The sequence below is a fragment of the Quercus suber genome, unplaced genomic scaffold, assembly GCF_002906115.3.
Source record: "Quercus suber isolate HL8 unplaced genomic scaffold, Cork oak 2.0 scaffold_3B, whole genome shotgun sequence".
NCBI classification, from domain to species: Eukaryota; Viridiplantae; Streptophyta; class Magnoliopsida; order Fagales; family Fagaceae; genus Quercus; species Quercus suber.
Genome location: NW_027071805.1, coordinates 124,399 through 137,603, shown reverse-complemented (window position 1 = coordinate 137,603; position 13,205 = coordinate 124,399).

The following is a 13,205-nucleotide window of genomic DNA, read 5'->3' as shown; positions in this document are numbered from 1 at the left end:
TTGGCTACTTGTCAAGGAAGAGGAACCAACCATTGAGGACTACCAAACTCACCTAGCCCCAAGCAAGGGTTAGATCTTATAAACTTCCAAGATCAAGTCAAAAGTCAAGACCTATTACTGTCAAATAAATTAATATTGCAAGTCTGTGTCAAGATCAAAGCAAGCTAATTTTCTATTGCATGGGTCCCTTTGCATAGACTGACTCCAGTCAATACAGCCTTCTGAATAATCTGAACTATTAATAAAAAAGTTACACACACTCCAGTGTAAATATGCAAATGCAAGGAAATTGTGACTTCAAGTAATTATCCTAAATCAGAAGAACCCCCAAAAAAAAAAAAAAAAAATCAAAATCAAAATGTATTGCTAACCAAGGATATACATATGTATATCATTCACACACGTAAATAAATATTAATTCCATATTTTCAAATTTTTAAAACTATTAAAGGGAGCTGGACCTGGATCTTTCGTTGTGTTTTTGCAATTTTTAAAGCCACCTATATCAAGCATAGGCCGATAGGCGTATGTAGTATGTTAGTGTTTTAAGGCCCGCTTATCACAAAATCAATCAACTTTTAACCAATTAATTAATTAATTAATTATGCTCTTGATTAAAATAATTAACACATCATTCAAGTACAAATCACGCAAACACGAGAAATGATGACCTAGGAAAACTAATGAAACTATCCGTTTCATAGTAAAAAACTTAGTGATGATTTAACTTAAACAATCCTTAAGGTAACATGTCCACTAATAGATTTGAAGTTTATACAATAGGTTTAACCCTAAATCGCTCCGAATCCACAAGCTCTTATATATATTATGAATTGTAGCACATGAACGCTCTTGTTGTGACTACGAGATCTCCTCTCAAAGATTTGATGAGCAACTATTGTTAATTGATTGCAACAACTTTGTTTTATAACCAGATCTGATGTTTGCACTAGTCTCTAGTTGTAGCTTCAAAAGGATTTGGAAAATTTCTAGATCTATGTACAAAAATACTATCCTTTTGTGTGTCAAAACATGTTATAGGTTTTGTATTTATAAGAACTTAAGTTCCATCAAAGCCTAGATCAAATGGCTGAGATAAGAAGCTGAAATTCCAATCTACATGTATCTCGAAAAGTACCGAGAAGTGTAATTCATCTAGTCAATTTAAGTGACTTTCGACCTGTTAAGCCTGCAGTCGAAATGCAGTATTCCAACACTCTATTTTTTGCATTTTTGAGTCTACAACTGTTCTGAACTTGATTTATCTTGATCCAAGGAATAATTCAACATTAATCAACTAGACAAACTACATTCTAAGTTTTTACATTTTTTCTTGGTTGGCAACCTAAAATTATAGACTTTACATTTAAAAAAAAAAAAAAAAAAACATATACAAAATTAATAGGATTTGCATCAGTCTAGTTACTATACAGGTTAGATTCATGCTAGCCTCCGTTCTTGCATATTTGTGATTAACGTGTAATGGGTTGTGGGCTTTAGGCTCACCTTGTTTACTTGTAGAACACACTTATTTGTACTACACGCCTTGCCTCCTATATAAAAGCACTCATGTATACTCTATTACATGTGAAATACAATACTATTGAATTCAATATTTCTAACATAGTATCAAAGCCACTGCGTTGACCTTTTCTTAGCAATCTTGTCTCTATTGGTGTTATTCCATTCTTAACATCGCTTCTGCCGCCGTAGCCCCTCGCCGTTGAACCTTCGACATCTTCCAACCGACATCCTTGGGTTCCGAACCTATAGCCGCCACCGTTGAGGAGTCCCACACCGAAAAGACCATTGCTATTTTCATCACCATCGTGAATATTGCTTCGTTTAATTTTTTGCAAGTACCACTATGATTGTCTTACACTGATCTACTCACTCATGGAAGCCTCGCAACCATCGAAGTCTGCATGCCCCCCTACGCTGCTCAAATGTTTTGCATCGTAGCTCACACACCGTCAACAGCTCCAAGCTGACGTCACCCTTGACATCAGCAGTGTAAAAAAAAAAAAAAAAAACATATACAAAATTAATAGGATTTGCATCAGTCTAGTTACTATACAGGTTAGATTCATGCTAGCCTCCGTTCTTGCATATTTGTGATTAACGTGTAATGGGTTGTGGGCTTTAGGCTCACCTTGTTTACTTGTAGAACACACTTATTTGTACTACACGCCTTGCCTCCTATATAAAAGCACTCATGTATACTCTATTACATGTGAAATACAATACTATTGAATTCAATATTTCTAACATAGTATCAAAGCCACTGCGTTGACCTTTTCTTAGCAATCTTGTCTCTATTGGTGTTATTCCATTCTTAACATCGCTTCTGCCGCCGTAGCCCCTCGCCGTTGAACCTTCGACATCTTCCAACCGACATCCTTGGGTTCCGAACCTATAGCCGCCACCGTTGAGGAGTCCCACACCGAAAAGACCATTGCTATTTTCATCACCATCGTGAATATTGCTTCGTTTAATTTTTTGCAAGTACCACTATGATTGTCTTACACTGATCTACTCACTCATGGAAGCCTCGCAACCATCGAAGTCTGCATGCCCCCCTACGCTGCTCAAATGTTTTGCATCGTAGCTCACACACCGTCAACAGCTCCAAGCTGACGTCACCCTTGACATCAGCAGTGCCACGTCAGGCCTAGCTTACGTTAGCATCCAATGCCATGTCAAGCTCTGTTGCATTCCTATGGCACTATACATCACCTAAATTGTCTAGGTACCTCTCAGCAAAATGGTCGAGCCGAACGAAAACTTCATCATATTCTTGACACTATTCGTGCTCTTCTTCTTTCTGCCAAAGTTCCTACCCCATTTTGAGGTGAAGATGTTGTTCATGCTATTCATGCCATTAATCGCATTCCAAGCACTGTCATCCACAATCAAACTTCATATGAGTACTTTTTTGGGTCACCCCCCTGACTATCATTGCCTACGTTCCTTCAGTTTTGCTTGTTTCGTTCTTTTAAAGCCTTATGAGCACAACAAACTTAAGTCTCGATCCAAACTTTGTTGTTTCCTTGGCTATGAGGAAACTCAAAAGTGGTATCGATGTTATGATCCTATCTTTTATCGTCTTCGTGTTTCCCGTAATGTTATCTTTTGGGAAGACTGCTCATTTGTTGAACTCTCTTACTTCCATTCTTCCTTAACTACCTCTTATGTTTTAGAAATCTTTCCAGATGAGTCACATATTTCTTCTACAAATACTCTTGATCCTCCTTTGGACTTCTCTATCCAACCACTAGATATTTTTTATGTTTCTCTTGCATTACCTTCTCATGAACAGGTGGAAGATGAACAAGTCGATGACGAGCTACCCCACTTTGAGCCTAAGTCCCCTGCTCTTGCTCGGCCTGACGATCTTCCACAAGACATTTCACCTTGTCACTCAACTCGGGTAAGATCCATTCTTGCACATTTACATGACTATCATTGTTACACTACACGAGCCTCACACCTATCGTAAGGCTTCCACTAACCTTTTATAGCAAATTGCAATGAAAGAGGAACTTGATGCATTATCCAAAAACCGTACTTAGGATTTAGTTGCTTTCCCTCCTAGACAGTCTGTAGTTAGTTGTAAGTGGATCTACAAGATCAAGATTCGCTCTAATGGTTCCATTGAGCGCTATAAGGCTTGTCTTGTTACAAAAGGTTTTACAAAAAAGTATGTGATTGATTATGAAGAGACCTTTACTTAGGTTGCTCGTATCTCATCTGTTCGTGCCCTCTTAGTTGTTGCTGCTGCCAGTAAATGAGATGTTTTTTCAGATGGATGTCAAAAATACATTCCTTAATGGGGATTTAAGTGAAGAAGTTTATATGCAACATCCTCCTGGTCTCTCTATTGAATCAACTATGGTTTGTCGCCTTCGACTTGCACTTTATGGCCTTAAACAAGCTCTAAGAGCTTGGTTTGCCAAGTTCAGTTCCACCATTTTTCGCTTAGGTTACATTGCCAGTTCTTATGATTCTGCCTTATTTCTTTGTCGCACTGACAAAGGCACCATTTTGCTTCTCCTATATGTGGATGATATGATCATAACTGGTGATGACCTTAGTGGCATTCAAGAACTCAAGGACTTTCTCAGTCAACAGTTTGAGATGAAAGATCTTGGACATCTTAGCTACTTCTTGGGTCTTGAAATCACTCGTTCCACAGATGGTCTTTATATTACTCAAGCCAAGAATTCTTTTAAACTTTTCTCTCACGCTGGACTCACTGACAGCAAGACTATTGTCACTCTAGTTGAACTTAATGCGCATCTAACTCCCTCGGGGAGGAGGGGGGAAACTGTTGTCTAATCCCTCTCTTTACAGACGATTGGTTGGCAGCCTAATTTATCCTACTATCACTCGTCCAAACATTTCCTATGTTGTTCACCAAGTGAGCCAGTATCTATCTGCTCCTTAATTGACTCACTATACTTCTGTTCTGTGCATTCTTTGATACCTGAAGGGCACTCTCTTCTATGGTCTTTTCTACTCTGCTCAGTCTCCTCTTGTTCTTCGTGCATTCATTGATGTTGATGAGGTAGGAGATCCCACTGATCCCAAGTCTACCATCAGTTATTACTTTTTCCTTGGTTCTTCTTTGATTTCTTGGTGAAGCAAGAAACAAACCCTTGTGGCCTACTCTAGTACTAAAGCAAAATATCGTGCCCTTACTGATATTACATCTGAGCTCCTTTGGCTAAGATGGCTTCTTAAGGATTTAGGTGTGTCCACAATCCACATTCTCTACTACTCCTCTTTATTGTGACAGCCAGAGTACTATTCATATTTCTCACAATGATGTCTTCATTGAACGAACTAAACAAATCAAGATCGATTGTCATTTTATCTGTTATTATCTTGTGCATGATGTTCTCAAGCTGTTCTCAATCTCCTCTAAAGATCAGCTTGTAGATATCTTCACCAAGTCACATCCTAAGAGACACATCTGTGCTTTGGTTGACAACCTTAAGTTGGTCTCACACCCACCTTGAGTTTGAGGGGGGCAGTTAATGCGTAATGGGTTGTGGGCTTTAGGCCCACCTTGTTTACTTGTAAAACACACTTACTTGTACTACACACTTTGCCTCCTATATAAAGGCACTCATGTATATTCTATTATGTGTGAAATACAATACTATTGAATTTAGTATTTCTAACGGTGTGGAATAAGTTGGTTCTTTCCTATACAAATTTCCTTTTATTTTCTACCACCTTATATAAAGAGAGGGAACATTTTTTTTTTTAAGAGATAGAAAGAGAGGGAACGCAATTACATTGATCTGGTCTATAACTCTACATACACACCATTAAACAACAATGGTAAAAAAAAAAAAAAAATCATGACTTGTAGCTATTAATCCAATTATCAAAAGAAATAATATTCTAAGTTAACGTTACGAATGAAATTGAAAAATATTGAGTTCTAGAAACAGAGCGCAATTCTGGGGTAACATGTATAATCTCCTCTTCACACTCTACAACTCTAACTTTCAAGCCAGAGTCTCGTGTATGCATTTTATGCCAATTATTATTTTTCTCCATGCAGAATTGTGTGTTCAACTATATATACAAAATCATGTTTTGTTTTTGTGAATTTTATATAGCCTGCTGGAGATCAGAGTAATAGTATGTCTAGTGAAGACCCAGTAGCAAGAGAAGCATTGCTTTTGTTTGAATAAATTCAGTACGTGCTGGACCGCTGGTTTGCAATGTAGAGGTTCGGTTTCAGATGAGTTCTGCTACGTGGGTTTGCTGTTTTTTTGGGAAAAGTTTGGTTATTTGTGGAGACAGCTGGGTTTTTATTTTTTACAATGGAGATTATTTTATTAATTTTTTTTTTTTCATTTAATTATATTTACAACTCAAAACTTAAAAGAGTTATTTTAAATTTTGATTGAAGGAGCTTGGAACTTCGCATGTTTGGATTTCTTAGAAATTCAATATGTAGAATCCAAGATTTCTTTCTTTTTTATTTTTTGTTTTGTTTTGGGTCGACGTCCGAATCACAACGATGAAAGGCTATGCACGACAAACAACAAACATCTACGGTGTGTCACAAAATCTCACCAAGTTTGACTTCTCTCTTCGCAATGGTTCTTGCTAACGTGGATCGGGTTAAGCACATTAAGATGGGTCTTCTGGGTTAAGAGGGAATTAGGGAGATTCTAGGGAAATTAGATGAGTTACAAAAGACAAGGTGATGGGCCAAGAATATATTGACCCCTTGTGATGAATTAACCAATTAATTAATCAAGTTAATTAATTAATTCAATTAGCATGCAATAAACGTGGTAGCACAAATAAATAACCAACTAAGTTAAAATGCAACGAAAAATAAATTAACACAGTGATTTGTTTACAAATAGAGAAAATTTACACGACAAAAACCTCACCGGGTGATTTTAAGGTCACCACTCTCGAGAATCCACTATTATCACAACAAGTGATTACAAGTAAAGGAATCCTTGTACTTTATATCAACCTACAGTTGAACTCTTATCCCAATACCCAATTGGACTTGTTCTGTAGTGACAATCTCTCATTTTAATGCACGGCTCCCAGTACATGACTAACCAATTCAATGCACGGATTCTAGTACATGACTTACACACTAACTTGAGAAAGATGTTGGCTGCAAAGTTCTTCAATTTATCAACACGATGAAGATTACGAAACTCTTTGGTTACAAAACCTTACGGTGTACAAACATAATAGCTTCTTGAATAGAAAGATGAATTAACACATATGTCTCCGGTTCACAATATGCTTGTGAAAAACTTTTGCATTGAGGTGCATCAACTGTGACGGCCCTTAAAATAATCCTTATATATGTTTAGGGTTGTGAGAAAAGAAAGCCCAAACATCTATACACGGATTGGATGAAAATCATAACTGAAAATTTGATTTTCTTAAATCTCGATAGATACCTTATCTATCAAGCAGCTGTCGAGCATCGGGCTTAAATAGCCTCTTAAATCTCGATAGATACTAGTTGTCGAGTTTTAAAATCTAGCACTTCTTCACTTGATTCTTGGACAGACCTACATGACTTTAACACTTGAACTTGAAACATTGTTCCTTGAAGTATTAAACACATCCTAGATCTACCTAATTACAAGTAAATTACATTTTGTCAAATGATTACCCAATTCTATATTGACATATGTTTCTAACATGATTCACATATGTCCTAACAATCTCTCTCTTTGGCAATTCGTGACAAAACCACAACAAACAAATGAACATATAAGAAAAGTCATAAATCATTCAACTTATACTCACTTGTTGAATACAGTAAAATCTATCATAACATAAAGTCTTGAAAATTTTTGCAAGAAGAAAGTTCATGGCAAGAAGACTAGACAATTTATATTTCTGAAACACTTTAAACATCACGGCATCTTAGTGTATGAAATAGAAATAAAAGATTGCATATAGTAAATAAGAAGCATGTGTATAAAAAGAGAAAAGAAACAACACATGTAGAGCTTTGAAATCCAGCACTTATTTATTTGATTCTTAGATAGACTTGCATGGATTTAACACTTGAACTTGAAACCTTGTTCCTTGAAGCATTAAACACATTCTAGATCTACCTAATTACAAGTAAAGTGTGTTTTTTCAAAGGATTAGACAGTTCTATATTGACATATGTTTCTAACATGATTCACATATGTTCTAACACAAGGGATAGGGTATTTTAGTTCATGAGGAAAATTTATAAGGTTATATTAGGGTTTTTTATTTCATTGTTGTTGATGGTCATTTTGGGAGTCAAAAAGAAAGAAGGAACCCAACAACACGGGCAGAAAAGAGTTGGTAAATAGATAGAAAAAACCATTAAGCTCAAGCGGCAGGAATAATGGATTACAGGTCCATGAAATAAACAAATGGGCCTTGAGAAAGCAAACGAGCCCAAAAGAGCCTGGAAAGAGAGAAATAGCAAACCCATGGACAGTATATGATGTAGAAAAGTGAGAATGGGCCACGACAGGCCTGATATAATGCAAGTAAAGAAAGTAAGGGGTTGATGGCAAGCCCATGAACCCTAAAGATGAGGACAAGGTAATTGGGCCGGGGAAACCCAATGAAATTAGTAAAAGCCCATGGGAATTCAAAGTTAGGAAAAGGACCAAGGAAGCCCAAGAAAAGCAAATGGGCCAAGGATGCCTAAGAGAAAACAAATGAGACACGGGAGCCCAAGTAATGTAATAAAAAACCAATGGCCATACTGAACCACCGGGGAAAGAACAAATGGCAGACCCAAAGAAGTCCAACAGGATTGGGTCAAATAAATGTCACAGCAGGAATGACAGAGTAATATGGTAGGAAATGATAGCAGTTAAGGAGTAGACTGAAAGAAGGCAAAGCCCAACATCAAATAAAGCCCAGCCCCTAAGGGGAGCGGGAAATTAGAAAGTAGCTCACATAAAAGGTCAAGGACAGATGGCAGATTGTGCAGGCAAGCGTCCAGACTGCGGTGAACGCATGAGCAGCAGATAGATTTTGGACACACATGGAAAGGAGGCACGCGCAAGGCTCAGACATCACCAGCCTATACCCAGCCAATACGGGACATGGTGAGATCATGGGTCAGAGGTAAGAGGACATGGTTTGGCAGTGGGGAGAGGGGAAAAACCTATTATGAGATTCCTGCTCAGGCTCTTTTGGGAGAAATGTCCTGCTAGGATGACATACCACCTAAAAGAAGTAAGGCTAAGTTGGAACCACTAGGTGCATACCATGAGGGATAGGGAGAGAGAGCACCCATACCGTAGTAGGAAAGGGTGTCATGGCAAACAAACAAACAAAAAAGTCTTCTTTGTCTGGTGATGGGGAGTGACACACAGACGAATTAGTGGTGGTCGGCATGTACACCCAGTCACGGCAAACACTATAATGAGGAGGCCTTTGACCATGCGTAGACACCATAATCACGGTAACAAGAACCTCTAATGAAAACCACGAAATAGAAAACAAATGTGAAGGAAAGAAAGGAAAGATAAAAAGAAAAATTAAAAAAGGAAGAAAAGAAAAAAAAAAAAAAACAGAGAGTTAGATCGGCTGGCATGTACCAATAGGTTGATTCCCTCTCTCCCTCTCAAAGTCTTGCTCTCTGCTAGAGGCAAGGAATTCTCTTGGGTACCAACCATTCAGATCCGTTTCCCTCAAAGTGATTAATTTCTACGGCAGAATTTCCTCGAGAGATTATTTGCATTGAGAAGAAACGTTCTTCCCTCTCTAGTTCTAGTTCTGTGGATCAGATTTGATCTGATTTCTTTCTTTTTTGATTAACCCATATGTTACCCACTTATTCCCTTGCTCTCTTTATAAAAGTGATTGTTGTTATTATGATTACCTTTTCTTAATTAGAGATTATTTATTCACTTTAATTAAGAAGCCGAAGTACTCTTTTTTTCATTTTATTATTATTATCATGTCTACCTGCCACAACTCATCTAGAATAGTCATGTCTGCCGTAAGCCGTAAGCATGCTCTTGGCAAACGAGGCATAGTTTGCGCACAAGTCGGACCAAATTGAGTTGCAGCTGGACCGGTCTCAATTCCCTTACTTAGAATACTTAGGTCTAGTATTGTAGGAGGCAGCCCAACCCAATATAACAAAAATGCCCACCACAATCGTTTATTTTTTAATAATCCGATAATTAGGGGTGTAAGAATTTAAATTCTAGATGTGTCAATTGAGTTATAAAATTCTTGGAAAAGTTATATTAGTCTTTCAAATGGCTAGAGGGAGTACATTAGTAAATTAGTTTCTAAGTCTCATGCAACATGCGACTTGTGAGTGACAGTTATTTAAACCATCAATTAGATGTATGATTTAATTTGCAAAAAATTTTATGAATAGAATATCAATTCTCATAAGCCCATCATGTAATCACCACAAAGTGCCTCACATGCCCATGCTACTACCATAATGGAAATGAAGACAGTGGGACCCATGTTAAAGTTTACTTGATTGATGAATGCAAGGGCAAATGATTGAATGCTATATTCATGGTTCAAGAGTCAAGACACCTATACAAGTGAGATATGGATAGATGAAGACTACAAAGTCACTTTTTTTCTTTTTTTGACTTCGAAAAAAAAAAAAAAAAAAAAAAAATTTTGTGGTTGTTTTTTTTAACTTTTTTTTTGCCATGTACAGGGAACTTAACTAATTAAATTTTTTATTATTATTATAATAACTAGTATGTAACCATGCTACCGCATGGAATGGATATATTATTAATCATGAGTTATTCATATTTAAAAGGCTAGTTAAGTCTAAATTCATATATTAACCATAAAATTATTAACAAAACTTAGCTATATTATATATATATATGTATAAAAGAAAGCGAGTTGAACCACAATAGTTGATATAGTATACAAGTTACAGTCGCAGTCATGCGATATTGAAAAGTAATTAGAAGGGCAATTAAGCCCATACAATTAATTGGTTCTTAAGTAAATAAAACTTTAGAACATTTGGCACAGCAATCAAACTTAAGTAAAAAAATGTTCAAAAGTAGCACAACTATAAGCCAAAATNCTTTTTTTGACTTCGAAAAAAAAAAAAACCTAATTCTCACGAAATATTCTCCCTTTGAATCCTATTGAAGTTCGAATTTTGAAATCTACCAACAAAATTTCCTCGAACATTTGCCACATTGCGCTGTGGTACATGACTATTAGTCCACATCGAAATGATTAATGATGACCAGAGGTTCTCGCTATTCATAACAAGATTTTATCATCCACAAATGCATGCTAGGGAAATAACAAAGTATATGAATCAAAAAAAAAAAAAAAAAAAAACCCATTGTTTAAGTATGGTCAATACTACTACGTACCCATCATGAAAATGGGTAAGGAGGATTAATTCCTTCTAGTTATTAGTTAATAAGGAAAATGTTAACAAATTTCCTAAAGACATTTATTAGTGAATCGATCATTTTAGAAAATTTTATGAAAAAGGATAAAAAGTAATTAATGTTTTTCAACCTTTTCAATTTCTCATAAAGTGATATAAAAGTTTTGCTAATAATTTATTAATAGTCCTAAGAGCACCCGTTAACATGACCCTATTAATAATTATTCACCGGTAGCAACCATTGATTCGTGAGAGTAATATGAAACTAAATTGGCAGCCATGAAGCTACTAAGAGAGAGGTGTTTGCCATAAATGAGACTAATTAATAGGTTTAAGAATTCACAAGGTTGACTTGGATATTCTTCCCATGTGCTAAATATTGTTTTCAGTAAGGTCACACCAAATAGGTTGAAAGCCATCTTCGTGCAAGATTGATATCTGCAAGAGAAGTCAATCATCAAGCAAGGACCAAAGGATTTCAAAAAATGTTAATATTGACTCAATGTATGCGCATACACACAAACCCATCACTATATCAATTAAGGGAATCAAAACTAAATAAAAATATTACATAGAAAGATAAACCTTGGTGATGATGTTTATCCAAAAGATCCATTCACGCTTTTGAATCTTCAATCTCTATTGATGATTGAAATTTTCGTAGCTTAAAAAATTAAAAAAATTAAAAAAATTAAAAAAAAACCCTCAGAGTTGTACTCATTTTGTAGTTTTACGATGGATCATTTTGTAACATGATGGGCATTTGTGTGAAGAAAAAACTTCTGAAATTACATGGCTGATAAAAGAAATTCTCTCCAATCTCTTTTTATAAAGAGATGGATTTGTACGTGTTTTTATACATCATTCATAATTGTATAATCACGAAGCAAGTCCAATGGATTTAGATTGGTACTACCAATTTCCAAAGCATGAGTGTATAATGTGCTATTAATTTCATCTCATCTCATTACCAAGTCCAATGAATTTCAATTGGAATTCAATTTTTCCAAGTGGTGCATCTCTTGCAATATTCTTTGATTTTTAATTTTTAATTAATTTTTTGAAATTTATTTTCAATTCCCAATGCCACTTTCCATATTTGGCTTCTTATTATAGTTCTCTAGGCACTTTGAAGTTTGAACTAAGAGAACAATGAACCTACGTAAAAATAAATAAAAACAATGAATCAAAGTAATGGTTATCTCGAAAAAAACCCAAAATTATATTATATTCTTCTGATTATGTTCTTTGTACACGTGTATAGTAAAATTGGACTCCAATTTCAGATTCTAATTGAACAATTGGAATGACACGTGGCACAAAATTGAAACTCTAATTTAGAATTTTATTTGAGTTTCTCTCTGCTTCACCTATTATTATATATATAGATTTGACAGTTGCGTACATTGGAGAAAGATAATTTGAACTCTGAATATCTATATTGGAAACACCAAGAGATGTCAATTGAGCTATAAGGCTCTTGACAACTAAAATTCTAATAGCAAGCAAGTAGATTAATTGGTGGTCTCATAGAGCAAAAACTTCAATTAATACATGCTTTTTTTTTTTTTGGTAAACTACAAATACAATTTCATTAAGAACTAAAAGCAAAACAACAAAACAACATGAGGTAGATTGCAATTGTTGCAAAAGAAACCAGCAAAATGAGCAACGAAAAATTTAGCAACAAAGTGAGCTACTTGAGTTTAGAGTTCTCATAACACTAAGAGAATTCTCATTAAGGATGCTAAAAGTGTATATGCTAAATTTTAGCACCAATACACACAAAAAAAAAACCCACTCCATAAAAGTGGTATCTATACAAGCTCACTATAGCAAAAATCTTAAACCAAAAATTATTTTTTTTATTCCCAACGGTAACTGCGTGTATTTCTTTTTTTATTTTTCCCTTCTTTTTTCTCTCTCCTTTCTCACTTTCCTCTTCTCTCTTTCCTGTAACTTCTGTTTCTCTTGGGTTCACGATTTGATCTCCTCCCCTCCAAGGTTTGTCAGTCAGGAACTTCTAAACCCAAACGCCTTCGGAGTGTTGCCGCTGATATGGAGGTAGAGCTTGATAGCAGGGTGATTTGATTTTGTGGGTTGTGGATTTGTGATTTAGAATTGTGATTGGCGTGGGTCTAGTTGTGGGTTTGTGATTTCAAATTGTGATCGGCGTGGGTCTCTGGGTTGTGGGTTTGTGATTTCAGATTGTGATCGGCGTGGGTCTAGGTTGTGGGTTTGTGATTTGGAATTGTGATGGGCGGGGTTTGGATGTGGGTTGTATTTGGGATGTGATCAG